We start from the raw sequence: 27,558 nt of genomic DNA on the forward strand, positions 1-27,558 counted from the left end.
CGACAACGAGGGCGGCTGCCCACCATGTGCCCCACCACTGCACAAATTACCACTGATTGCAGCCACAGGGGTAAAGAGTATAGCTCTCAATTGGTACATAGCACAGGGTTCACGCTCAGATTCTTACCCAGTCAACTAATGAAAGGATAACGCACACATAATGCATATGCATTTAATTGTGGGTGTTCCTTTGGTGCAAGCCTTGTCTTTGGGTGAAGAGTTGCGAAGATTTTTTTAGTGAACCATATTTACACAGAACCTTTGATCTTTCGGTCAGATGCTATCACTCACTCACTCACAGTGAGCAGTTACTCCGCAGTTTAACTTAACTGGCTTTCATCTCCCCCGTCTCCCCTTGTATCAGGCGATCCTGTGGTGTAAGCAAACAAGAATTTGCAATGCAATAGGTGTCACATTTGCGAGAGTGTAAGCTATTAGCATTGTAAATGACAATGCCTTTTGTGTTTTAAAAACCAACACGTAAATAAAAGACATTGTCATTTACAATGCCAATAGCTCAAACTCTTGCAAGTGCAAGACCTCTTCCACTGCAAATGCTTGTTTGTTTTTACCTTCCTTCAGAATATATTTTGCCTGCAATCAATCCTCAAATGTTGTTGAAAATATTGACTCTCGTATATGTAAACCCGATTATGTACCCTGAGTCCCCAGCAAGGCCCGCATACTGTGTTGGTTGTCAACAATAAAATTATGTTGTGAATTATTTTATTTTTTTAAACTTCTGTTAAAAAAGTACACAAGAGGATTATCTCCCGGATCTGATAACTATTTCTAAACAGGAATGCACACTCTATGAATTCTGACGTCAGGCAGTCAGCCCCCATCACAGCGTTTCCTGTGTCTCATGACAACCTCAATGAATGGCTGTTTGATGTTAGAATCTTCAGAATAGGTCCTTCTGCTAATTAATTCCTCCTGGATTCCCTCATCTCGACACTGCGCCTTACTTTCCACAACTGTTGCCCACCAATGTTTTACCACTATAGTTGTTGCTTTTATTCACATATCTTTTCTATGTTCTTTCCACATTCTACGTAAGCTTTCTACTACTGCTTGGTGAAGTGGTGCTATAGAGAAAATAAAAACAACATTTTTAAAAAGAGAAAAATAAAGATGACAATGTAGATGAAGATATAGACATGATTTTTTTTTTTTTGAGTCCTCAACAGACCATAGATTTGGAAAACACACTCATACCTGTCTAGAATACAATATGTTTAAGTTGCACCATACCAGATTCTTTTAAGTCTTATTAATACAATATTATCAGTTTTTAAATCACAAAAGCATGCTTCGCATAAAGCACTTCCCTGTACGCATGACTACATATGTTTTTCATACTTGCCAGATGGTTTCCTTTTGGATTACAGATTAAGACAAGCAACATTCTCGATTTATTTACTCATTTCGTATCGTTTATTGAGAATTCAAAACATTTTTCATAATCAAAAATACATTCATTTAAAAACAAAATAATAAAATAGATACAAGCAGCAATAAATACCATTAAAAGAACCATGTGCAGAGATACATCAAACAATTATAATCACAAAAGAAACATTTAGTGCCTATCTTTAAATGGCTTTTAGTGCTTTGCTTCCAACTGTCCAAGCTGAGCGCAGGAATTTGGAGCCAGCCACAACCACAACCGAGGTGGTGTCACTTTTGCATATTCTATATGCCTCTCCCCTCGTCAACAGACAGAGGGATCTGCACACATGACAATCCATTTGAACCTTGGTTCTACATTAAGGGGGACAAAAAAACACATGCTCATTACTTTCGGAAGTAGTTGTGCAGCGTAGGCAGCAGTCGGATTCCTGGTTCATCTTCTTCCAATTCACAGCAAGTTCAAAGGGCCTCAGGACCACGGGAGCGTAGCTGGTTCATCGGTACCCAGGTCGGGCGGCCTGGGTGCAGAGTGGATACGTCAGCCGGGCAGTGCATGTCACGGTGTCCTCGAAGTCAGGAGCAGGCGAGTTGATTTGGGGACAGCTGGGCCACTCATGAAGTGGGTCTCAGGGGTCTCAACGTCCCTCAACAGGTGCTTGCTTCCTGGGCAGTTGGAATCAGGAGTGTATTCTTTGTCTTGGTGAATACTGCAAAGGGTCCGGTACTCTGAGTATTTGTGCACCACTGCTTCAGTAGGTTCTGGTGTCCCCAAACTTGGTGGGAGGACAGATCTGACCCTTCAGAGCTGGTGTGCGAATTGTGGTCCTACCGATCTTTGCGGTTTCTACACACTCTAAGTAACTACTTCCTGTGGGAAGGGGCACTACCCTAGCCTGGATAGGCTGTTTTCCTACCAGCTTAAGATTGAGGATTTGCCAAAGTATGGTCCACATCGACTGCCCCACCTTAGGGATGATGCTGGCTGAATGTGGATACACCACCTCACCTAACTAATTTTTCTAAAATTCTTTCCTTCCAGCAAAATTGGAGCAGGAAAGAGAGGTTGGCATCCACTACTATCTGGAGATGCCTGGGTTGTATTTCAAAGATGGCTTCGCCTTCAAAGCTTCCTGCCTCAACAGGCCATCCTGTCCTGGGGGGAGATGTGAAGCAGCTTCTGACAGAGCAGGCTTTGTTCCTGGTCTCCGAGACTGCTGGACCTCACAACAAACGGTCACAAACAGTTCTGGTGGAGGCAAGCTGGCTTAAACTAGTTAAGAGTCCACAGCAGTGCTTGGTAGGTTTTTCAGGGGACCCTCTAAAAGGTCTTGTGTGTGCACTGCATTCATTAATAAATCTAACACTGGCATTAGAGAACATTAATTAAGACGAGATGTTTGGTACCAAACATCTTGGGGTACAGTGAAGCCATCATGGAGCTAGGAAACCCATAAATACAAATATTCAGCCCATGTACACTCTATGGTTTCCCTATATACTTATAATATCCAAGAATTGACTGGATACTGTAGGGTCCTATCTGCTTAAGCAGATATGTCCACACACTGGGCATAGTGCACCCTGCCTTAGGGCTGTGAGGCCTGAAGTAGGGGGTGACTTACCTATATCTCATCCAGTGCACATGGCTGTGTGCCATGTTGACTCTTCGGTTTTCTCTTCACCAAGACACCCAGCATGCAATGGCAGTTTGCATGGTGTTGGTGAGGGGTCCCAGGGTGGCACAATATGTGCTGCAGCCCCAGTGGAGCTTTCAGTACCAATGCCCTAGGTATAAGCGGTACCATTTACTAGGGTCTTATAGGGGTTGAGGAAGTTGTGCCAATTATGGTAGTTTTCGGGAAAGAACACTGGTACTGGGAACCTAGTTTGCAGTACCTCAGTCAAAGTTGCATAAAAAAACAGGCAAACAGTCGGGGGGGTACTGCAACAAGAACCCAGTTCCTCACAATCAGTGCTCCAAACTCCAATCCAGTAAAGCAAGAGTTTTAACACTAGCAATGCCGCGATCTCGTGGATTCCTTAATCTAAATGGAGGGGGCTAATGGTGTACCCTTCCCTAGCCCATAGAGTCCACTGAGGAAGGTATTTTCTGCTGTGGTTAAGGGGCTATTGTTACAACTGCACCATAGTTCTGCCCCATAGAGTGTGCCCCTTACTTACGCCTTATACATTTCTGCGGCTGGACGAAGAGGGGACCAAGCAGTTTTTTGTGTGCAAATGTTTGTCTGGCACCCATCCGATGTTTCACAATTAGTGTGCTTTTTAAGATCTGCGTGTTCCATGATCCGGTCTCATCTAGCCTGATGCCCAAGTAGTCGAATTCCAGTACCCTTTCCAGTAACTCAGGGCCCACCTTAATGACCCCTTTCACTCTATCTTTCTTGGAGTAAACCATATATTTGGTCTTAGAGAGGTTCATTTCAAGTGTTGTCTGAGAAGAGAAAGGAAGGTATTTTTTACCTCTGCCAGGGAAGGGGAATCATCCACAAAGTCAAGTAGGTAGGCAATGCAGTTGTGATTTATAGGCGGAAAAAGGTTGGGGCAAGAACACAACCATGCCATACACATTGGTTAACATGGAAGGCATTTGTTTACTCTCCTTTCACTCCACACCTTACTTTTGCAAAGTTCACCTCGTGAAGCAATCTGGTCAGGAGAAGGAGGTCAGGTGGGGTACCGATTCCCTGGAGCACTTCCAAAAGTTTCCCTCTAGGGACCAAGTCAAAAGAGGCACGCAGGTCCATAAACGTCACATGAAGGTCACTTTTGGTCGAATCCACCACCTTCCATTAGACTAAAAGAAACATAAAGACCAAGTCAACTGACTTTCTGCCTAAAGCCTGCTTGGAGGTCTGAGAGAATCTGGTTTTCCTCACACCATTCTAACAACCTCTCCAACATCTGCTTGCAGAATAGTGTTTGTAGGCTGTCTAATGTACTAATAGGGCGATAATTGGAAGGCACACTAGGGCCCCCCTTTTTAAAGTCTTGCACAATCTCTGCCCCTTTCCAGGATGGGGGAGTTGCCCCCACCGCAGCAATGGCATTGGAGACCACATAAATATAAGGAACCCATACCCTGATATAGGACTTAAAAACAACAGCCGGGATTTTATCACAGTCTGAGGCTTTCCCGGACTTGAACGAGGCCAGCGTTCTGTTTCCTCAAGACCGGATGCTGTATACGATTCATTCTGCTAGGGGCACCTCCATCCTCAGGCTGGTTCTCGTCTACCACAGTGGGGAAATGCAATCTCCAAAAATGTGCAACCCACTTGCTGGGAAGAATGGAAGTTTCTGTAAGATTACCCAGATTTCCTTCACTCCTGCTAACTAAAGAACAGAACTTTTTACAAATTATTTTTTCCCTGTCTGAATCTAGTCCACTATCTCCATCCCTTCTCAAATTAGGGCTTCAAAACATCCTTAATTGGATGACAAGAAACCAATTAAAGCTAAATGGAAACAAAACAGAGATTCTTCTACTAGGGAAACAACGAGATCTTTGGAACCCCTCACACTGGCCCAACCAGATGGGAAATTTTCCCACCCCAGTTACTCAAGTACGAAATCTGGGAGTCATCATGGATAGTTCTCTCTCCATGAAGCAACAGGCCAGCAAAGTCGTCGGCCTGTGCCTTACCATCATCAAATGGTTGAGGAAAATCCTTTGGATGCTGCCCTCCTCCACTCAAAAAACCGTAGTCAATGCCCTCATAACATCTCGGCTTGACTACGGCAATATTCTATACTTTGGTTCCAACAAAGCGGTAGTCAGTCGGCTGCAGCTTGCCCAAAACGCAGCTGTTCGACTACTGTGCAGAATCCCCAAAAATTCCGGAGTCTCGAGCTACCGTCGTGAGCTCCATTGACTCAGGGTTGAAAACAGAATCCGCTTCAAAGCCCTGAACTATATGTTCAGAATCAAAGCAGGAATCGCACCCAAATACCTTTTAGCTTTGGCACATCCTTATGCTCCCAAGCGAAACCTTCGATCGCAATCAGCCGCCAACTTCTGCGTACCCAGATTTAAACTGACTAGAATGGGTGGCAGATCCTTTGCCCATCTAGGACCATCCCTCTGGAACGCACTCCCTCTCTATATTCGAAAGGAGGAAAATCATGCTAGGTTCAGAATGCACGTCAAGACCTGGTTATTCGATTAACATCCTGATTAACCAGTAATCCCCTGGCATCTTTATGATTTGTCTCGGCGCTGGGAAACCCTTATTGGGTAGCTGTCGCGCCTTATAAGTTTAAAAAATAAATAAAAAAATTATGATCATGGTTTACTGCGGCATCCAGTAGGTCCGCCCCCATGTCCTCGTCCCATTCCTCTGTACAGCTCTCAAGATTGTCCAGCAGTTCACCCTGCGAACCCTAATGACTTGGGTGTCCCCTCTTTATAGCTGCAAGAGGTCTACCAGTACACTTTACACTGGTCATTAAACCACCCCCTTTGTGGTTTAGGACCACTCCACACTTTTGGTTAGAAAACTCCTCAGCTTATCAAAAGCTGCGAGGTGCTCAGCCAGAGCAAGGTCATTACTCTCCCAGTTTACACACATTCTCTCCATATGAGTAACCAGAATATAATACCTTCCCCATAATTCACTCAGGTTAAGAGCGTACTGCTTCCCCCTCACGTTCCTTTTGTTATTTATGGCTGCAAGCTGCCAATTTCCCTTATCCGCATCTGAGGAGCTACAAAGGTTCATTGAAATTTTTAACCTTAGCGTCAATGAGTTATGATCACGGTCTTCCCTTTCCATTAAGGCCATGTCATCCAGCCTACTCCACATTCTTACATCTAAAAGGATGTAGTCGACTGTACTCTGGTAAGCACCCCTTCTAAAGATTGGGGCCAGGAGTTTGACTGAGAAGGAGCAGCCATTGCATACCCTGATCCCTTGGGCAATAGTGCCGTCCACAACCTGGAGTGCTGCTCTTGAGAGAGGTCTCCCTTTAGAGGAACCTAATTCTGGGCTACCCAACACAAGGTCTCATCTCTAGTTAGATCACTACCCAAGCTACTTGGCTCAAACGTCAAACTAAAATCCCCAGCTACAATCACATGATGGGTACCTGAATACTTTCCTATTATTCTATCCAGGAGAAGTAATACTTGGGATGAATATCTATGGCTACTACGCTTAGTGTACATATTTATTAAAGAGGATAACAATTTTCCCCTGAAAAGAACAGTCTTTGGACATCCAAGTAATCCAGGTACAGGGTGTATAGGAGAGAGTGGCCAAGTCCAGCACAAAGAGCCCACCCGAGGGACGCCCAACAGTTGTCTTAGTCGCAAGGATGTTATAGTTTCTGAAACCACACCCATTTACCTGCTCCGACGCCTATGTTTCCTGAAAGAGACAGTTGTCAACAAAAATTTCCCAATCTGGATCTTGAAATTTGCCCCCAATTCTCGCAATGTTCTAGCTTGACAAAAGAGTCTGGGTTGGAGAGGAGATAGATTGACACAATAAGGCCATGCAGTTGTTTCTCCTCAGATTTTCAAAGGGGGTCGGAGACATTGCTAAACTAGCTGCACTAGGATTGTCCGCTGGACCTATCTTCAGCTTTTAATACGGTCAAACACGAGAGTCTGCTTTATCTTCTCAGACTTAGGATGGGTCTTTCAGGATCAGTGTTAAATTGGTTCACCTCCTTTCTACATAACCGAACACAACAATTCAAGATTAACAACACTTTTTCCAACCCAATACCAGTAAGGCTGGGCGTCCCGCAAGGATCCTCACTATCCCAGACACTATTTAACCTGTTCATGGAGCCACTCACTGAAATTCTACAAGCGGCTAACGTGCAATATCATATGTACGCGGATGATACACAACTGTATCTAAAGATTAATACCTTAGAAGATATTAAACAGCTTAATTCCACACTCATGATCACCCAAACATGGTTGTCAGAAAATCATCTCAAACTGAACGCTCTTAAGACGGAATTCCTCCTTATTGCCCCCCCCCCCCCCTCTAAAATCCCCTTGATGCAAAACTTAATCCAACACCTCACTGCACTCAACGTTCAACGAACTATTGTGGACTCAGCAAAATCCTTGGGAATAACTCTGGACAACAATCTCACTATGCAGAAACACGTTAGCAACGCTACAAAGGGAGCTAACTGCCAGATAAACATTCTAAGGAAGTTGAAGCCATTCTTGCCAGTCAACGACTTCAAACAGGCTGTACAAGCGCTAGTTATCCCTCGTGTGGATTATGGTAGTGTCTCTTTATGCTGCCTTCCAAAAGCGACTACAGCCCCCCTAGAGCCTCAATAAACTCTGCAGCAAGACTCATCACTGGCTCGAAAAGAAGTTCCCACATCTCCCCTGACCTAAAATCCCCGAATTGGCTCCTGTTTGAAGCAAGAATTCATCTAAAAATAGCTTGCATGACACACAAGGCCTTGCACCACAAGACGCCAAAGTACCTCGCACAGAAATTGACAATCTCCGGTGGCTCAAGGTCCTCTAGGGGTGCAGATAACCTTCTACTGAAACCTCAAAGATTCAATAAAAAAAAAAAAAAAAACATATAAACAATCCTTCTCTGGGATGGCTCCTAGAATTTGGAATACTCTTCCCCCTGAAACCAGACTGAATCCCTCTACCGTATGTTTCAAAAAGGAAGTAAAAGCTATTCTCATGGCAAAATTTACTTGACCACGCTACCCTGCCCTGAACCTTTGCCAACCGAGAAGCACCTGATTTGTTCTTCGATGACTTTTTCTGTGTTTTTATACTAGGTTTCCCATGCTTCGGTACTTTACGACTTTGTGTCTATTCTTATATTTAGCCCATATTTGTTCTTTCCCCCAATCTACTGCATTTATATTGCGTCATGTTATTCATTTTGTATAACCAACTTTATTATTGTAAAGCGCTCGGATATCCGCAAGGATCTTGTTCGCGTTCTATAAAACCTTCAAAATAAATAAAAATAAATAAACACCCAGAGTACCCAGGTGCACTCCCTGCTCCTGGACAGAACACACCAACTAGCTGGGGTAGACATCACTTATGTGGTTTGTAGGCCCACCCTCCCATTAATTATGGGATCATCATGATTGGGAGGGAGTCAATCGACCTCTGCTAGTGGGGGAAGCAGGGTTAGGTGGAACAAAATTGCTACGTGGGCCAGGTTCTGACCCCCAGAATCCACTGTACTGGCCTGTTCTTAGGGGTTGTAAGACTGGACTACTCCTCTCGCTCAAACACCAATTTAAAAAAACACAGAGGTTGCAGAACAATGTTAGATCCTGCCTGTTTTGATCGAGCACTGGAGGTGAATAACCTACGAACAGTTTCTTGGTCCCTAAAGTTCACAAACACACAATCACCCCAGTAGGACTTAGGCAGAGGCCCTACTCAAGCAGGCTCGCCTGACCATCAGGATTTTACATGCACCTGAGCAGGAGAAACTAGCATGGGAACATAACCAGTGCAACGTATTGTTTTAAAGCTAGACAAATGATTCCCCCGAGCCTTGTGCTAGGAATGGAACACTAGACAATATAGAAACATACAGGCAGGCCTTTAGGGGTAACTTCAATGTGACATCCTCCTGCCCCAGCACTGCAGGCCTTTCTACACAGGCCATCCTACCCACTCCCCTCCCTCCTTAGCACCCACCATTTGTCTTGCCGGTCCTTGCCCTATACCTCTTGTCGCAATAAGGGAATGGTTGCTGCTCTTTGGAAGCAGACATGCTCTCATGCCGCAGGTCGGCACACCCACCCCCATAGCACAATTCTGGCATTGGGTGATGCAGGGAGGGATTGGGAATCCTTCTGAGATCTGATCGTAGATTCAATTTTGCCCAATCGCTGATGGATGGGCATGAGGCACTCTTTAACACCTGGCAACAACTTATCACATTGAGCCTGCATTTCTTCCAGAGGAATGACGAACGGGCCAGTCTCAAATTCCCTGCCCCTGCCTGTGTCGCATGACAGTCTCTTGGCTTCAGTGTTCACGGTCTTGCTCTTCTGTTTGCCCCCAATGTATTTGAATCCAGCAGGATTCCTGAAGCATGGTGTAGGAGTAGCAGAGTTCAGGGACACCCTCTCCAGTTCCTCAAATGTGTCATTTGAAGTATTCCTCTGCTGATGGGTCTCAGTGGTCCGATTAGAGCCAGATGGTTCTGTCCCTGGGGTGGGGCTGCAGGCTAAGGTTGATGATAGCTTACAAGTGGACCTAGAGGGTGCAGGTGATGAAGCTAGGCCCACCGCTCTCTGGATGAACCTGTCCAGAATAATGTTCGATTCCACCTTTTTAAAAAAAATTTACAAAACAGTTCATTGGGATTCTGATGCGAAAATGCCATATCATAGATTACCACCTACATTTATTTTTACATACATTACTTAGATGATACTGTGGTACATTTGAGGCAAACACTTCTGCACAATAGTTACTGGTCAAGCATCAGGAAGCATTCACTGGTGTCTCTAGTAACTGGGAGCTGCCACTGTGAGAGGCATTGGCTCCTAGCATCATACCCAAGAAATAAACCTGAACTGTCAACTTGGCACGTAAATACAGGAGTGTACGTGGGAAGGAGGAGGAACGGGCAGGGGGCAAGTGTTGCAACAGCAATGGAGAGGACGGGGCACATGTGCTGGTGCACAGGAGCGCGCAGGGATACCTCAGTGACCTGGCCTACAGCAGGGGGAGCTTACAGGTTGAGACTAAAGGGACACTATGAGAAAACTGGTCTCACCACCTGGGAGGGTATCTATTTGGGCATATCTTGGCGTATTTGGGAAGGGGGGTGTTCAACTCCACCTTAGCCCCACATTCTACTGGTCTACACTTCCCCATGTTGAACCAGCCGAGCAACGAAGGCCTCTATTCTGCCCTAAGCCAATATACGTGCAATGGAATGGTCATGGGGCAAAGGAACAAGAGGAGCAGAAAGCTGGGAGGCAGTATGGCTGGACCCTCGTGTGGCACGGATAAGGTAATGGGACAGTCAATATGTAGAGGTGGGCACTAGAAGAGGGGACTTCAGTTGCGTGTCTTCCTCGATAAACAACTAGCCCGAAGACCATTCTGTCCTAAATTTACCCCACCTGACAAAGGCTCGCTGTCGCGCCACACACAAGTGGTCACTCTCAAAAGTTCAATTGCTTACATGTAGTTGAATTGTGCTGCTAATCACTGCCAGATGGGGCCAAAATAAGATAAACACCGTGGTATTGGATGGACGGAAGGGCCATGGGGGAGAGGGCCCTGGCCTGCGCCCTGCCTCTTCCTGGCGCCGACGTGCCCCCCTTGGCTTGGCCTTCTCATTTACTCATTTATTTTGCTATTCTGTTGGGTGCTACTTTATCATTAAGTCCCTTAAAGTACGGGCCCTTTCAGGGTGAGCATATGAAGATGAAGGTTCTGGCCCTCGTTTAGATAGCAAAAGAAAGTGTGGAGTCATCAACTGCCATGAAGTTACATGGCATGGTTCTAAAAATTTTATTTAGGGGGTCAAGAATTGATCATGTATGCTGGTGGCTCTGATAGATTTTACTAGTCAAATATGAGAAAATATGTAAATTAATAGTAATGAAAATTGCCATTCATACAGCGTCCATCAAAACCTGAATCAATACTTGAGGCTTTGACAGTAGGTATTATAACCCAACTCCATAGTACTTATTGATCTATCACAGCAGTCCAAAAGGATGAAGCAGCTACATTTAAATTAGTGGTATTCTTGTTACACAAAATCTCTAGAATGTGTACCTGACCCACTCATCTGCTCTTAATAGCTTACAAACCACAGAGATTATAAAGTAGATACTTTTTAGGTAACCTTTTTCAACCTAGACTAAAGTTGAAACATGCATATGCCTTAAAAATAAAATTATGCAAAACCAAAGGGGATGATGGATGGAGTGTTGAACTATGCAAGCATTCACCCCCAGTCAACTGATCTGGGTTTAAACCATCATCATTCTTTAGCTCACTCCGCCACCCCAGTTCAGACATGGGCATATGCAAATCAGTCTGACCCTGTGCCTCATGGGAACAGTCCAGCCCAAACTGCCAAGCCATGTCTTCCCTGGACCGGAAACAAGCATCCTGGGACCAGTTTCTGGCTAATCAGCTGTCGTCAGCCAGGCTAGCTTGAATCCAGTGGCAAAGTGAGCAAGGAATCCACATCTGGACAAACCCTGCCAACTTAGGGCGAACAAAGCAAAACCAAAGGGGGTGATGGACGGAGTGTTGAACAATGCAAGCACTCACCCCCAGTCAACTGATCTGGGTTTAATCCATCATCATTCTTTAACTCACTCCGCCATCCCAGTTCAGACATGGACATATGCAAATCAGTCTGACCCTGTGCCTCTGGGAACAGTCCAGCCCGAACTGCCAAGCCATGTCTTCCCTGGACCCTGAACAAACATAGTCTCTTCTATTATCTTTATGAAAATCACAAAACTAAGTATTTCGGTCACCAACATCTGGAAGAGAAAGATTTCTGATCGGACCTGCATTAATACAATTTCATACAAATGTAAAGTCCCAGTCGTTCTTGGGGAAGTCCACTAAGTAAGCAAATTTATGTTAATTGTATATTTGAGTTTATATTTACTGAGCAACATGTGAGGATGCCTGCCATCTCAAAGGAGATACAGAACTGGATGCGAGTTTAGAAGCCTGGTAGATCACACCCTGTTAATTTACAGAAAGTTCTTCTCTAGCGTGACCATGGTCATTTTTCTTGCATTTCATTGTGTGGGGGCATTTGAGGCATCTTTTAGACTACTGTTAGATTGATGTATAAACTAAGGACTAAACCATGTTAAAATAAGCATTAGAAACATTAATTAAACTTTTACCTAAAAATGAATATTACAATGAAACAAGTACATGGAATGAAGAATAACGTACAAGATCTGCAGCAAAACCTATTCACACAAGGTAAATGAGTTTAAAGATCACCAACTCACGTTGTCCTTACCCCAGAATTTCTCTGGCCAGGGTTGGACTGGGAACCCAAAGGAGCCCGGGCAAATTTGGTCAGGCCAGCCCCGTACAGTGCATAACAAGTGCAGCAAACAAGTCTGACAATTACAAAGGCTTTGAGGAGTTCTTCCCCCAAGAAGATATGGGGGAAAATGGAACATTCTACAACACATTTGTTATTACATATTTAGTTGTATTAGCTTTTAGAGCATAGCAAATGATGCTGTTACTAGGCACAAGGATACAACCATTTTTTGGGGGCTCTTCAATGATGCCCTCACTATCACCCTCCAACAGTGCCTCTCATCTCTCCATAGCCTCCATCTCACATAGATTTCATTTATTTTATAGCATCTCTCATACCAGTGTAGGGTGTCGGAGAACTTTACTTCACACATACATACAGAGACAATAAATCATATGTGTGTAAATCAGTGTATAGAAAATGTTACATTAAGGCAAAGGGGACTACAGAATGTAGAATTCACATGTCATCCATATTGGTAGGCATCTTTTTAGAGTGCTTGGTCTGGTGAAGCACAAACTCAAGATTCAGAACATAGCACAGTGGTTAGGGTTGACTTTTAATATTAAGAATGAATTCTATCCAAACAAAGCCTTTTTAGCAACATCAGGATAACGAAAGACTCAGGAAAGAAAACCATACCTTTCAAATCTGTACCATGCAGTTTGTATACAGCTCTTTGAGGGCAGCTCATAGCTCACTGTGCTACATTACGACTGTAACTTATGAACTGCACAGTAACAAAATTATCTCGGTGACAAAAGCAGTAAGCCACTGAGCTACACACACATAAAATACTGTTCTTTGATCTGCATGCACTACCTTAGATGAGTCAAAACTTCCCCTAGACAGAACTTCCTTTTTAGATCTCAGCCTGCGATGGCTGCGCACATGCACAGTCGAGCTGGCGAGATCTTATGTTTAGAGGGTAGATTTCACTAGCGAGGTTAAGCCCCGCCCCTCTTTTCCATTTGCTGGCGTCACCGTTCATGCTAAACGGTGGCCAGCCATTGGAAAAGAGGTCCCAGTGACGTACTTCTTTCTCTTTTAGCCCCGTCCCTTTCAGACTGCCTTCCTTGACTTACGTGTGTGGTAAAAGGTTTGTTATCTTCTTTATGGGGCGAAATAGATGGTCCCATTAAGAAGAAGAATAAACCTTTTACCACACACGTAAGTCAGGCCAAGTGGGACGGCTCCAAAAGAGAAAAGGCTGTGTCATAGCGAGCGCTTGTTTTATATTGTTTGTCTCCCTAAAACATTTTAGTGTAAACAAACCTGAAAAGGCAGGCGCCAAACTTGAGCCACCAGTATAAACTGCAAACTACATGGACGCCTCATGCAGAAGCCACAGCGGAAAACTATAAAATGCATTCCCGGAGGGGGGACGGGACCGCGGAGAGGGGTCCTTTTGCAGCCAGTGCGATGCCCCAGAAAATTAAATAAAACAATAAACTTTGTCACGGTCCTCATACGGCTCGAAACTTTGACAATAATGAGTAATGAAGAAATAAAAATAGACGCTGCATCTTTAAAGCCCAAGGCTGCGACATTTTTCGAGTTTAACAATGGAACATTTCCGAGTGTTTCCCTGCAGCAGCCCTGCAAGCATTGGCAGCAGCAGGAGAGCGAGCAGAAACTTATTCCGTTCGGCCCCGGACAGGCTTCACAACTTCCTTCCTGACTTATAATTGACCGTTGAACAGAAACACGAGAGAAGCGGGCGCTGGGGTGGCCCGGGGACCTCTGCAGGCGCACCGGGGGCCGAGGTGGAGAGCCACCTATGAGGCAGGGGCGGAGCCTGGCTGGGAGGAGGAGGACAGAAGGGCTGGAGCCTGCTGCGGCTCCCTCCCATGAGGAAAATGGACTCAGCAGGCAGGGAGGAGCGGCCGGGAGCTGCAAGCAGCTGTGTTCCTGCTGCTCGGGGCGGCTCAGGCGAGGCGGAGATGGGACCGTGAGCCTGGACAGGCTGCAGGAGCCCGGAGGGCCTGCTCCAAGAGCCCCCGCTTGACACCGCAGGTACGAGCTAGAGCTTTATGGGCAGTTGCATTCTTTTGTGAGCTGGAGGAGGCATGGTGTGCCTTCACCCTGGGCTTTGCAGTTCCCTCTTTGCTTTGAAGAGAGCAGGGCGAAGGGAGACCGTATTACAGTTTGGGCAAACTACATATACATTGTATTTATTTAACGCTTCCAACCCCAGAGGAGGCGTTGAAGCACTTGAACATGTATTGTCTCAGTAGGTTTTTGCTTTTACCACGTAACCCGTAGTATATCGTGAATTAGTCCAGTCTGGAGCAACTAATCTTCTGTAGAGTTGTATAGATATTGTTAGCGCTTAGAAACAAGAGTGCGCTTCGCGGCACTACATAAAAATATTACTGCTTTTAACAAAACAAAAACTAGACTTCTAATAAACCACTGGGAAGATGGAACTTTCCACTTGCATGTGCAACATGGCCATTCCAAGCCCCATCACAAGTTTTAAAAGGTGGAGACATTTGTCCCACTTCCCTACGTTCGCCCCTTTACGATCCACGTTGAAAGAACGCCTTTGCGAATGCTTGTGCTGTGTCATTGTTAACGTGTGTGAATATCCAGACATGTTGTTTGCATTTTTCACTGTGCTCATAAAGAACGCATGTCGAACGGTGAGGGATGTGTAACCTTCTCCTCTCGCCATGCACTGAAAACAGCCATGTTTCGAACTCCCCGCAGCAAGCGTTCAGCCCTGTCTGCTCCTCATTCGAGCAGAGGAAATGGGTAAGAAGCTGTAATTTTTTGCTAGTATCATGAGCAGTATGTCAGGTGCCCCACAAGTCTTACCTTTGCTTGTGACGCGATTCCGCAGAGACGACAAGAGCACCCGTCCCTGTACCCACCTGACCCTCGTGGAAGGCAATACCCAGCAGGGATGAGATGGACGCAGGGATGGGAGCCAGGGTGTAGGGTTAAAGGATAGCGTGGAGCTGGCGGGGCATCCCGGTGTCAACTGGAAACCAAAGAAGATAGATCAGAGACTGAGTCAGACCCGAAAAGGAGCCACCCCCCACATACACACACGGACCTGGTCACCCTTTGAGGACTCACCAATGCTCCCGGGAAGGAAGGTCCCCAGATGAGAACAGCTCCGGATGTGAATAGCGAAGGTAAGGCGCTCCTGCGCGTTACAGCCAAGTTCAAACAAAAGAAAGCGCTCCTGCGCGTTTCACCCCAGCTAAAACAATAAGAAAGCGCTCTGCGCGTGTAGCTAAAAACGGTAAGCAGTCACTCAACCTGTGGCATCCCCGATAAGGAACCCAAGTCTGTAGGCTGAGTTGTTTCCCTTTAGCGCTCCTGCGCGGTGGGAAACCGAAAGTACAAACCCCAAAGCACAACTCAGGTCCACTAAACACCCTCAAGGCGCTCCTGCGCATCAAGGGTTAAGAAAACAAAAAACAGGCACATTCCTGGATCCCCCAGGAGAAGGAACAAGCAAGCGCTCCTGATTGGCGCAGACTTGAGGCAGAGTAGCGCTCCAGCGCGGCTTGCCTCCTTGATGTCAGACGAGTACAAAGAAGGGCTCCTAAGTGCGGCTGACGTGACAGCCGAGCAGCGCTCCAGCGCGGTTCGTCTCAGTACTGGACAGGCAGGTCTCAGCAAGCGGGATCCCCAGCAAGGAATCCGAAGCACAGAGCCAGAGGGAAACGCGATGTTTAAGCGTTTCCCCCGGAAGTGCTTCTGTGCTCTCAGGCCGCTGCCCGGGACTAGACCGGGGACTCAACTTCCGACCGGAAGTGAGTATTCCGGCTTCCGTGTGTGTATGCGGGGATGGCCGGCCGCGGCAATGCCGCGAACCGTGACACAGTAGGAATGTATTTCTGGACGAGGGATTGGAAATACGGTATAATTTCCAATATAAGGTATAATTAAACTTGTTCCCTGTCTGGATTGCCCGAAATATCCCCAGTCTGGTTTTACGCCCTCCTCACAATCCCTCGAGTAAGAGCAGAATGTAGAAACTCGAACTGTTCAGTCTTCAAGTAACCACTTGGAGATGCATGGAGAACTAGAAACAATGCCTTTTCAAACCATAATGCAACTGAAAGCACGTTGGCAAGGAGACTGCCACAGTCTGGCAGAGTCTTCGTCTGAAGCCATGCTTGATCCGGTTTCATTCCTACTTGACCAGCGGCTATGACTATTTTAAAATGTACCCACCAAGACCCCGCATATCATAATCATCAACTTAACAACAAAAAAATCATAAAAATTCAAAAATAAAATAAAAACAATTGCCACAAGGCAATAATTAAAAAGGCATACATTTGTGACAATAAACAGCTGATTTGAGAAAATATCTCACCTTGTAGCACACTTCCTAATAAATTAGCAATTACAAAAACCGAAGGGCTACGCTGCATTGTGTAAATTTGTATTGTCTTAAAAGTAGAAATAACAATTGCTTCCTAAAAACGACATCACATTTGCAGAAAAAGGTAAAATGCTGAATAGTCTGGGCAGAGTGCCATCACAGGGGCCCACGTATAGACTCAGATTACTAAATTGACCCAGAGGGAATATGACAGATCATTCCAGCTCTGAACCTTGATAATAGAGCCATCTCCCAGCTTCCTCGTACAAAGGTTGGATACAGCTCCATTTCACAACAAGATTTTAAAATAGCATATTGCCTCATAGACAGTTTACTCAACTCTCGACTTTCCCTCGATAGGCACTTTCTTTATAGAAACATGTGCTTAACGTGAGTCTTATCGCTCTCACACATAGATATAAGGTTCTCACACAAGAAGGACGTACCTAACTCTTCAAGGTTCTGCTCACCATATATGTGAGGCAGGGTATTTTTCATTCCGTGATCACAAAGTAAGCAGTCCTTCATTACTGCCTGATTTCAAATCACATGAGAATTACTCCAGATGGAAATCCACAGGAATAGGGGGCCTGTTTTACATAATCTTCTTTGTATGGTAAGCCTAGCTCTTTATGGCAAATGAGATGTGAGGTGGAATGGGGAGGGAAAGAAAACGATTGCAAAAAAGATTTTCCTTCCTTTGAAGAGTATAGCAGTCTGAGTAACCCCAAATACCATTATTATAGGTCACAGTCGGTGCACACTGGGTTTTGTAGATCTCCAAAGGGGGTAATAGGTTTGTCACCTAAAGAATGACTGAGGCTAAAACCAGCACTAACAGCTTGGGTAAACTTTAAACCACAATTGGAGAAAGATGTGCTGGATTCAAAAACAACCCCAAGTACGGAAAGCTAGACACAGTAACAAGCTTTCTGTTAATTATAGTAGGGGGACGTAAATTTGCGCGTTTAGGGTCACATGTAATGGTATGTGATTTGAAGAAATTGCTGCACAAGTCAAAGTCAGACAAACTGCAAAAAATCTCTGAATAAGCATTGTAATTGGCGATGCGTCCAAGTAAGATGGCATTGTCCCCATACAAGAGAATCGGAGTAGGATCAAGGGTATCTCTTGACAAGCTACTATCAAATGATGGTTGAGTTAGTTAAAATACATAATAAACAAGAGGGGGTTAGTACACAACCTTACGGCACTCCTCATCGCAGCTTAAAAGAGTTGGAAAAAGATACCCATTGGGTCAGAACCTGACCCGGGCAGATAAATCTTGAAGCAGGATTAATTTTAAAAAGTGCCAAGGTGGCATCCAATCCCAAGTCAAGCAAAAGCAAACATCATTTGGTACCATTAACCTTATCAAAACCACACGATAAGTCCTTGAGTCTAGGTACAATGGGCAGCGTTTCGCAATGGTGTATATTAGTAGATGTAAATTTAGGCACTGTGCCATTGTTCACAACCCTCCCTGAATCCATATGGACACGGACTCAAAATATTGTGCTCCAGAACCCAATCCCGTATTCAATTAAATATAACCCTCCCTATGATCTTAACCAAGGAGTTTATAAGCAAAATGAGGTGTATAGCCCTTTGGTGTGGCGCAACTACCCTTCTTAAAGATTGGAAAAATGACTGAGCTTGACCAAGAGGGAGAGGGGTCCGTCCCCCCCAAAAATTGTTAAACACATTGGTAAGAATTGGAGCCCGTAAACAGCATTGCATTTTAAAATATCAAGAACTCTTCCTGCGGAGGTGCTTTGCCAACAGAGATCTGGTGTAGGGCGTGGGTAAATTCATCCACAGTAAATGTTGGTGAAGTACTCGTGCTGCAATAGTTAGAAAAATTAATAGACAAGTCACCGTAAGAGATCAAAAAGTAAATATTTATAAAACGGGAGGCACATTGCTCTCCAGCGATATGACTGATTTCAGTATATACAGAGTTATTTTGTTCACTAAGTGAATTTACCACCCCCAAGACAATTTAGGATTTTTAAATCTGACCACTGAGAACAAACATTCTCAGTTGCCATTATTTACATCAGTTCCTTTTCTATAGGGTTTTTTAATTTAACAACCGGGCAACTAAGAGCTCACTAGGATTTCTTGAAGACGACTGAGCCTGATAAAAGCTCCAGCATATATTCAGGTGGGATTAGAGACTCCAGAATCACCCAGCCAAGGGATTTGTAATTAAGGTGGTTCTGTGACTGGGTCCTGGAAAGTCCAAAGGTAGCCTGCAGAGAAGGAATGTCCATTTGCCGACTTCTAGCCTTGTGACAAGAATAGGACGAAAAAAATGGCAGTATACTTTCTTGCGAAAGTGGTACCAGAAAATTTGCAATCAGCCCACGTCATGACAATCCTAGTCTCCCTTCGCAATTGCATAAACAAATACCAGATTAAAGGTAGTGCAAACAAGCCACAGAGGCTAAAACGTATAGAGCACAAATACACTGCAGTGCCCTGGTCAGTATCAGGTTCACGAACTATAACTATAACAACATAAATACTGCTGGAAATAGAATGCCATCAAAATGACAGACTGAAATGCATATTGTTTGGTACCAGACGATCCATAATTGAGAAGCATGTCATGTGTTTTGATTTGAAGCAGTATTAATTCGCTCAAAAGGCTCGTTTTTGTCATGGTAAATCAAACGGGTCATGAGTTAGAGTATTCACGCCTTGTTGATTTCTTTCCATCAAACCACTGCCAATTCAAATACTTGTGACTTTCTTATCAACACATTCCTTTTTCATCTCCACGGTTAGCCGTGACATTGACAATTTAGCATCTTTGCTTGTGACAGAGTACAGTTATTTGCATTCTTCGGGGAAGTCTTTGATCCAGGGGTAGAAAACCACATGGGTTGCTAGCCTTTCAGGTCCAATTATGTTTACTATCTTTATTCCGAGAAAATTTTCCACAATAACATGTGGTTTCCAGTGCACTCCTCATTGGCAGGGAACAAGTAGTAGACCATAATCCTTGGTATAATCTGTGACTAAAGAATGGGCTCTCTGCCGTGTGTGTGTGACCGTGAGATGGCTTCCAGTGGTCACTCCTAGCAGGGACTATACAATGGGAACACAGGCATGTGTATGTGCAAGAGACTGAGAATGCCTTCCAGTACCCACTCCTGTGGGTCGGAGAGCAAACAACAACAACTGCATTCTCCCCAGACACAGGGAGTATGGTGACATCTACTGATCTCTGCTGGGCAGAGGAACATACCTAAAGTTGGACCCATTAAACTCTTCTGTGTGGAGACAGACTGGGAAGACCTCCACTGCCCGTTTGCGTGTGTGGCTGAGAAGGATGGACTCTGATACACTCTTCAGGCTTTGAAGCAGGATAGCTCCAGTAACCTCTCCTTGGCGGGGAACAACCAACGACGGCTTTAACTTCCCTCCTCTCTACTGAATAGCTTGCGGGGGCTTACGATTCTATCTTGTGGGAATGAGAGTGCTAGAACTCCCATTACTCCCTCCTCGGTAGGGAGCCGAGGACGTGATGCACTGTTGCTTCCTGTGCCTGCAGTCTAGGAAGTGACCTTACTCTATCCTGTGTAAGGGAGAGCAGATTGTCGAAAAAGTATGGCGGGCACACCCCCCCCTCGCAATCACTGAGGCAAGCCTGGCGCACAGTAATGACGAGACAGGCGCGCCTCGACGCTGGTTGGTCCCCGGTACCTCGCGTGACCCAGAAGTGATAGAATCACTTTCGGGTCATGCTAGGGGCGAAGGTCAGGCTGTTAGAACAGGCCTGGCATGAAAGGTTAAAAGGCTGGGGAACACGGGTGTCTGTCTCTTGACCCCGCACTTCACAGATTGCCGCATCAGTCTCGCTAGTGAGGCTGTAATTCTTTTCCCCACCCACCATCCCCTAAAGCAGAATATTGGTGTTGTGATTTAATTGTGTTTTTTCACAGGTTTTTCATATGTAATGGATTGCATGTGTATATCGTATTAGTGTGTTTTGTTCCTTAGAACTTGATCCCGTTTACAGGTCATCAATCGTCGTATTTAGTGCTATTCCTTGGTCAGGCGGTAAGGTCATGATTGGTGAGCAGTAAATTTAAGGTCCTAGAGGGCGGCGCCATTCTTGAATGGGGTCGCTCAAGGGGAGGGACAAGTGGTCTCTCCTTGAACTCTAGGGGCAGTTACAGCCGGTTGGCTACAAGGGTGCAGGGGAGGGGGAGTCACGCTTTCTCTAGGCTGGTTGGCCACCCCACACAAACACAATGACGCCAGTAAACAGCGCAGAACTGCAAGGGCCCCCTTTCATGGAGTTAATAGAGAGTATGGGGTAACCGGGGGGCGGGGGGGGTACCCTCACGGTAAACTGGCCCTCTGCGCCTGCACACTCCGGCTGGAGTGCGGTTATTTGATAAGGATCTGACACCAGTTAGTGACTTTGCCATAGGCCCGAATAGGATACGCAGAAAAGTAAATGCTGTATGGTTATGGATGATGTGTTAGATTCGGATAGGAAATACCTTTGTACTAGAATTATGTTAAGGTTAGCCATCTGACATCTGTACTTATCAATTCTAATCAATGTAATGCAAATGTTTTCTGCGTAATCATGTAAATATTTGTTTATCTTAACATTTTTGTTTAATTTTATGTTTAATAAATATGGCCGGGGGTTGTACGACCCATGCTTCCAAAGAATCCTTCTCATGTCAATAAATAAGGTTTGATAAGGGAGGAGGGGGTATAGGTAGCCCCATGCCATATTCCACTATTCCTTTAAGTGAGTGGAAGAGTAGGCTGGGGATTAAAAGACTCTTGACTAAGAGCTTCCACTAATTTCTCCTGTGTGGAGAGCATAGGATGAATTTGCACTGCTCCTTCCGGTGTGCTTGGCAGTAGGGTGGCTTCTTCTTCCCAACAGTAGAACAGTTTCCACTTGCCTTTCCTGAGAGGCAAGCGTAGGATGACTTCTGTTGATCCTTCCTGCATGTTGCACAGTAGCATGACTTATTTCTAAGGCAATCTGGAGATTTTGATAGATTTGTTTAGTGTTTATTTGTAAAAGAAAATTAAATACAATTCAGCCAAATTTATAAATGAACACCAAGCTGGCAGTCATTTATAAAGCATTGGCAGGAACTGCCATCATGGTAGTTCCTGTCAATTCATCTTGCTGTTTCGTGCAGGGCTGCATCAGCATGACGCTACCCTGCACCAAAGAGTATTCTTTTTTTTTTTTCAGAAACGGGGGGGGGGGGCATAATTAGCATTTTACTGACCAAAGCCTGACTGTGATGGACAGTAAAAAAATGGCTTCATGTCCACCTATCCTGATTGGGCAAGAGGATATGTTGCCATTTTTCCAACAGCCCTTACTTCGGCCCTTCAGAGCGGTTTGGCTATGGCAGTGATGGATTACTCACAATTATAGCCAAACCGAAGGCCTGCCCACATTTAAATCGGGCCGATGGACCTTCATATTGGCGTATGTATACGCTCTCCGCAGAAAGTCAAACACAAGATGGCAAATGGGACTGCGGGGAAAATCATGTGAAATGCAACCACTCCTCCTTTAAACGTACATCTCATAAGAGAAGCAGCAAGACTGAACAAGCACTATGGAGGGAGCAGGAGGCAGTGGGAATGGTAGGGGGAGAATTAGTATCTCAATCACTTTGGGAGCAGCAAACAGGCACAGATTAAAACAGGCACAGATTAACTTAAATCTATCTGTGCTTGGTCACAGCTCCAAAGAAATGATTGAAAATGACGTTTCACCTGCACTGGACAATTAAGGAGGCTGTAAAGAAGAGTTACGTGAAGCCAGCAAATGGTAAGCAGTGGTTGGGCTCCAAGCTCAAGATATTGCATTGACTGTCTCTTCAAGGCATTTTGTTAACTATCAGTCAGTTAAAAGCACGCCCATCACTTACCATTTGTTCGCTTTATTGTCACTCTCACATCTCCGCTTGTATCTGTTCAGCTCGTAATGGCTTCCTCTGCTGAAGCCGGTCATGAGCAGGGTCCTAGTACTTGTGTCCTTCCACTGTTTCTCCTGTGGGAGCTACTTTTTCAATTAATTTTAACTAGCATGTGCAAGTGCAACCCGGCCATCCTGTTTCCTCCCTTTGTACTGCCCCTTCCCCCTCCAAGCCCACTGATTGTTATGACACAGTTTACACTTCAATTTAACTATACCTTGCAAAACTGGTGCGGCAGCGCTCTTTTGCCTTTTCACAAAGACTTCTGCCTGGACCCTTGCGCAAACCTCAGGTGTTGCACAATACTTTCTATTTCAGGCATTCCAGTGGCGTATGGATACTTAGCATGTTGTTGGTGTTCTTTTCACTAATTCTGGTACACAGCCAGGATATTTAATAAAGGGTGCTCTGCTCGCAAAATGTTTTGTTCAACCTCTGTAACCCTGATAAAGTTGTATGAAGAAAGTGCCTGGTGGTCAAGGCTTGTTCTTGGACTGCCTTTTGCTGCAATTATTAAATTGTTCTGTTTTCTGTTTCTCATGGAAGGTGCTACATCCTTCCAGGATGGGTGAGGATGATTTATGCTAGCACCCCAAAGGTCTCCACTTGCCAAATGATGCCCTCACCTGACCCAACACCTATGAGGCAGAACCAGATATAAAAAGTTAAGTCTCAACACAAGCCTACACAAATACCAAAAAGAAGACGCACAAGTCCAAAACTTACTAGACGTATAAGTAAACAACTACAGAGGGATCTGAATACTACCTAAAAAGGTCCTGAAGAAGTCCTTAGCCCGTTATGGCAACTGAGGCCAAAACATGTTAACCGTCCACGATAATGCTAAGGACCAGTGCAGTTCACTCTCCTTTCGATTAATAATGCGAACATCAACATATGTCATGGCTTGTTGCTGTACACACCGGGCAGTCACCTCTTTTGTGTGTAGCAGCAGGGTGCCCATAGTCAAGCATTTCAAAACTTGTCGGCTTCTCAAATAAATGTTCATGTTCCTAAAGAGTGCCAGACTTAATATCGGTAATAAACAACCGCAGGCAGCAGCGATGGTCACATGGTTTCTATTTCCCCTTTCGCTATGTAAACTTTGGAGTAGAGTCTCACTTGGATCACTGGGGGAGACATAACTGAGCGAAGAGGTACACGGTTCTTTATTCTCTACAGGTAGTGCGAGTCTGGGATAACTCACTGGGTGAATGCATATGTTGCAGTAATCTGCATTCGGCCTATAGGACATAGCTTTGAATATGGCAGGTCTGGAAAGTATTATCACCCTTCTAGGTCATTTCTATGAGGTCCAGGCTTGCTATTTATAACAACCATTGGCAAAGCCAAAGGGTCTCGCCTCTGTGACTGCTTTTGATTTTTTCAAAGTTTTTTTTCTATTATTTTAAAGATGCTGCCCAGTGGGTGCCCAGATGATGTATGGTCCGACAAAAGCAATTGCCAAAGCCAATAGGTCCCAAAGGCAAGACCTATTAGCTTTGCCAATGCTTGTTGTTCTATAGACTGGTGTATTGAAAAGTGCATGCTCTCACAGGCCGAACCCTAAAAAGGGTTATATGATTATCAAGTGTGTCAAAATCACAGCAGAGAATGACAAATTGGAATATATACGGCACTTATGCAGACAGCAAGATTAAAAATAAATCAGAGCAGGTTGGCATGCTAAGCATTTAAATGTGAGAAAAGGCAGGACACGTTATTTTTAAATTAACTTCACTGGGGTCTTCTGGCATGCAACGTGTTTTAGGAGGCACACAGAACCACAGGAGGCAATTAAATAGACTAGAACAAAAAGAGAAAATCATGTACAAGTGACAGTGATTGCTCTTATAGAGACTATTTAAAAGTAAAAATAACATTTCAGATTATTATTTGTGCCTCTACAGGATATAAATGCTAGTTGCCCTTTATTCCACAGTTTTTACTTACAAAACTGCATGCTATTTTAGGAATTTCCAGCCCAATTGAGCAAAAGCTAGATTAGAGTCAGATACTTGGCTCAATCCTTGCTTAGCTCACATACTTAATTAGCTAGCTTAATCTAGCACACACAACCTTAATTGTGGCAAACACAAACCTCCAAAAACAATCTACAACTCAAAAAGAGGCAGCGAAGATTCAAAAGTACCAATGCCGCACTTTTGAAATCAGTGGGAAAAGCCATCTGTTTAACATGGTGCATTAACAAGGTACAATTACTGTTAAGGTACCATTGAAAACATCACTTTAGCAAATCAAACGATTTCTAGAATAAGGCGGCCTTTGACAGTTTGTTTTATTGTATGGCCAGATTAGGGCCACCATGAGACCATATTTCAGCAAAGACACAGTGCTCCAATCTTGGGCATTTTTTTACAAACCGCGGTAATCTGGTGTTTCAGTAGTTGTGATGAGATATAAGACTGTACTATGCATCTCAATGAATTTAGCGTTTAAACGAAAGCCGAGGTATGCAACGCTATCACCAGTGACAAGGGGTCCAATTCTATTCCTGCGACTTGTACATTTTGGTTTAAATTGTTCTCTGCTGCCTTTCTAAATAAACTGTGCATATTACTATATACAAAGCAGTAACTACAACTATCATAGAATTAATCTTTCTTGTAATATTTTCACAAATGTATTGATGAGATGGTGGCTCAATAAGTGGAAAGTATGATGTTGCAGGACAATGCCATTGGGTAGGCGACAGACCTTGACCACTTCCATAATATTCTAAGTTACAAATCTGCACTGGATCCGTGGTGGAATAAACAGTTGGCATGCAGAAGGTTAAAGCAAGAGTTGTTTAGTGGAAAAATAACTGAGCTCTCAAGTTGGAGTAAGATACAGCTCTACTAAGTCCAACTATATCGAGTCAGAGTAGCGCATACTTTATATTAGAACATTTTCTGCATCATTGCATTGATGGAGGTTAGCGGCTTAAAGAGTGCTTTCACACACTTTGTAACTCGGAAATAGTATGGCAATTATTAGCTACAACAAGCCAATCAGGATACGATTAACGACAGCCAGGCTTGAGTCCCACTGAAAGACAGCCTCTCATTCATGGAAATATCTTTTCACGCTGCTCTTTCAGTCAAGGCCTACCTACATCCATGCAGCCAAACTGGCCGGCCTGGTCAGCATCTCCTTTAGTTTTCCACCCTTACTGCTCATCCTGCCTTCATACTCACAGCTGACGTCCCAGGCCCCCAACCAATAAACTGTGAGTGTTACAATTACAAGATTGTCCCCCAGCAATGTCTAGAACTGCAGTGCGAGGTCCCAGAGAGGAAACGCACGGTCTTGAGCGTACAAATCAGGGCTCGAGTCGGGGTACCACGCGGGTGGACGGCGTCCCCCCACTTATTTTCCCTGGAGCTTGATAACTGGAGTAAATGGAGCCACACATTCAGTCTTTGGCCTCTCTGGGGCGAGATCGGAGCTCATTCAGAACGATGCTCACGCGCTGGCTTCTCTGATGCAATCACATCTAAGGGGTGAGCGCGGGGAGGCAATGGTGCAAGCCACCTTTCATGACGTCACTTCCTGTTGTGACGTCAGCGTCCCCCCACTTCTTTTTTTAGGACTTGTGCCCGGAGCGTACTCATCTGTCTGCTGCAGATTGCAATACTGTGATCAGCAATGCTGTACCAGTAAGCAGAACGTCATTTATTAATTATGGTAGCTGGTGTATTACGTGGGAAGGCTACTAATGCATTTATTAACAGGTAAAGTATGTCATTATCACAAGAAGGCCATATACTTACTAAATGTCGGGATGTACATGGCATCTTCTATATGGTACATGTTCTCTAAAGAAGAGGCTGGAAGTATCCTACTTTTTGTTGGATGTTAAAAAAAAAAAATATATATATATATATATATAAATAAATAAATAAAATAAAACAACATATGTGCACAGCGTTTATGGAGCGCACTTTGCTCGATGAGGCAACGTGCAACTCATACATAAAACAAATCTTACGGTACCAACATTGCATATCAATACCGGAAATGAATGATATCCATGCTTAGGATGTTGTTCGCTGTCGAGAAGCACTTGTGTTTTACAACTGACTTGGGAGGGCCTCTGCCTTTCGTACAGATTCATTAATTTCCACACTGTTGAATTTCAAGTGCTACAGTCCTCAAGGCATTCCCTCCACTTATGACTTACGCCACTCCGAGGTAAACATTGGGTTATATTGATTATGAAGCCACAAGCGGACTGAGTAAATGTTTTTGGTGAATTTAGACGAGCATATTTATTCGTGAACGTTGCAATGGTTTTATGGTGGCTAACAGAATATTGTATTGCACAGAAGGAGGTAATAGGTCACATTTACCAGATTCCATGATCATCACAGCTTCTTTCACTCAAAGTGTTTCTAAAAGTGTCACACGTGTCGCAATAAAACGTCAGTCACATAGGCACACAAAAAAATAGAAACGTCACTCAAAAGCATACTGAAAACTTGCAGCTAAGAAAAAAGAAGGCAGTGGCTAACCCAGTCGTGCTTTGCCTAATTAAAGTGGACTGGGTAAACTACTTACACTCTGTTAATAACTTCAGTCCTCCGAAACCAAGATTTGATATATGAACGAGCTATCGGCATGCTGGCACGTGGGTTTAAAGGTGTGCAATACATCAACTTGAACTTATAAAGTATGACTTGTGTGGGTTTTAATGTGAATACAGACAATAATTTGGGGTCAAATTATAAGGTGGCTTTGGTGATAATAACCAAGTGTTGGGCAGAAAAAAAAG

At 44.5% G+C, this 27,558-nt stretch overlaps 1 protein-coding gene across 1 annotated transcript in view; it reads right to left on the reverse strand.

The window, feature by feature from the left end:
- Positions 1-27,558, reverse strand: part of PEX11B (peroxisomal biogenesis factor 11 beta) — a 70,520-nt gene that overhangs the window by 42,724 nt on the left and 238 nt on the right. The gene's annotated exons all lie outside the window — the stretch shown is intronic.

The sequence above is a fragment of the Lissotriton helveticus genome, chromosome 12, assembly GCF_964261635.1.
Source record: "Lissotriton helveticus chromosome 12, aLisHel1.1, whole genome shotgun sequence".
Lineage (NCBI taxonomy): Eukaryota > Metazoa > Chordata > Amphibia > Caudata > Salamandridae > Lissotriton > Lissotriton helveticus.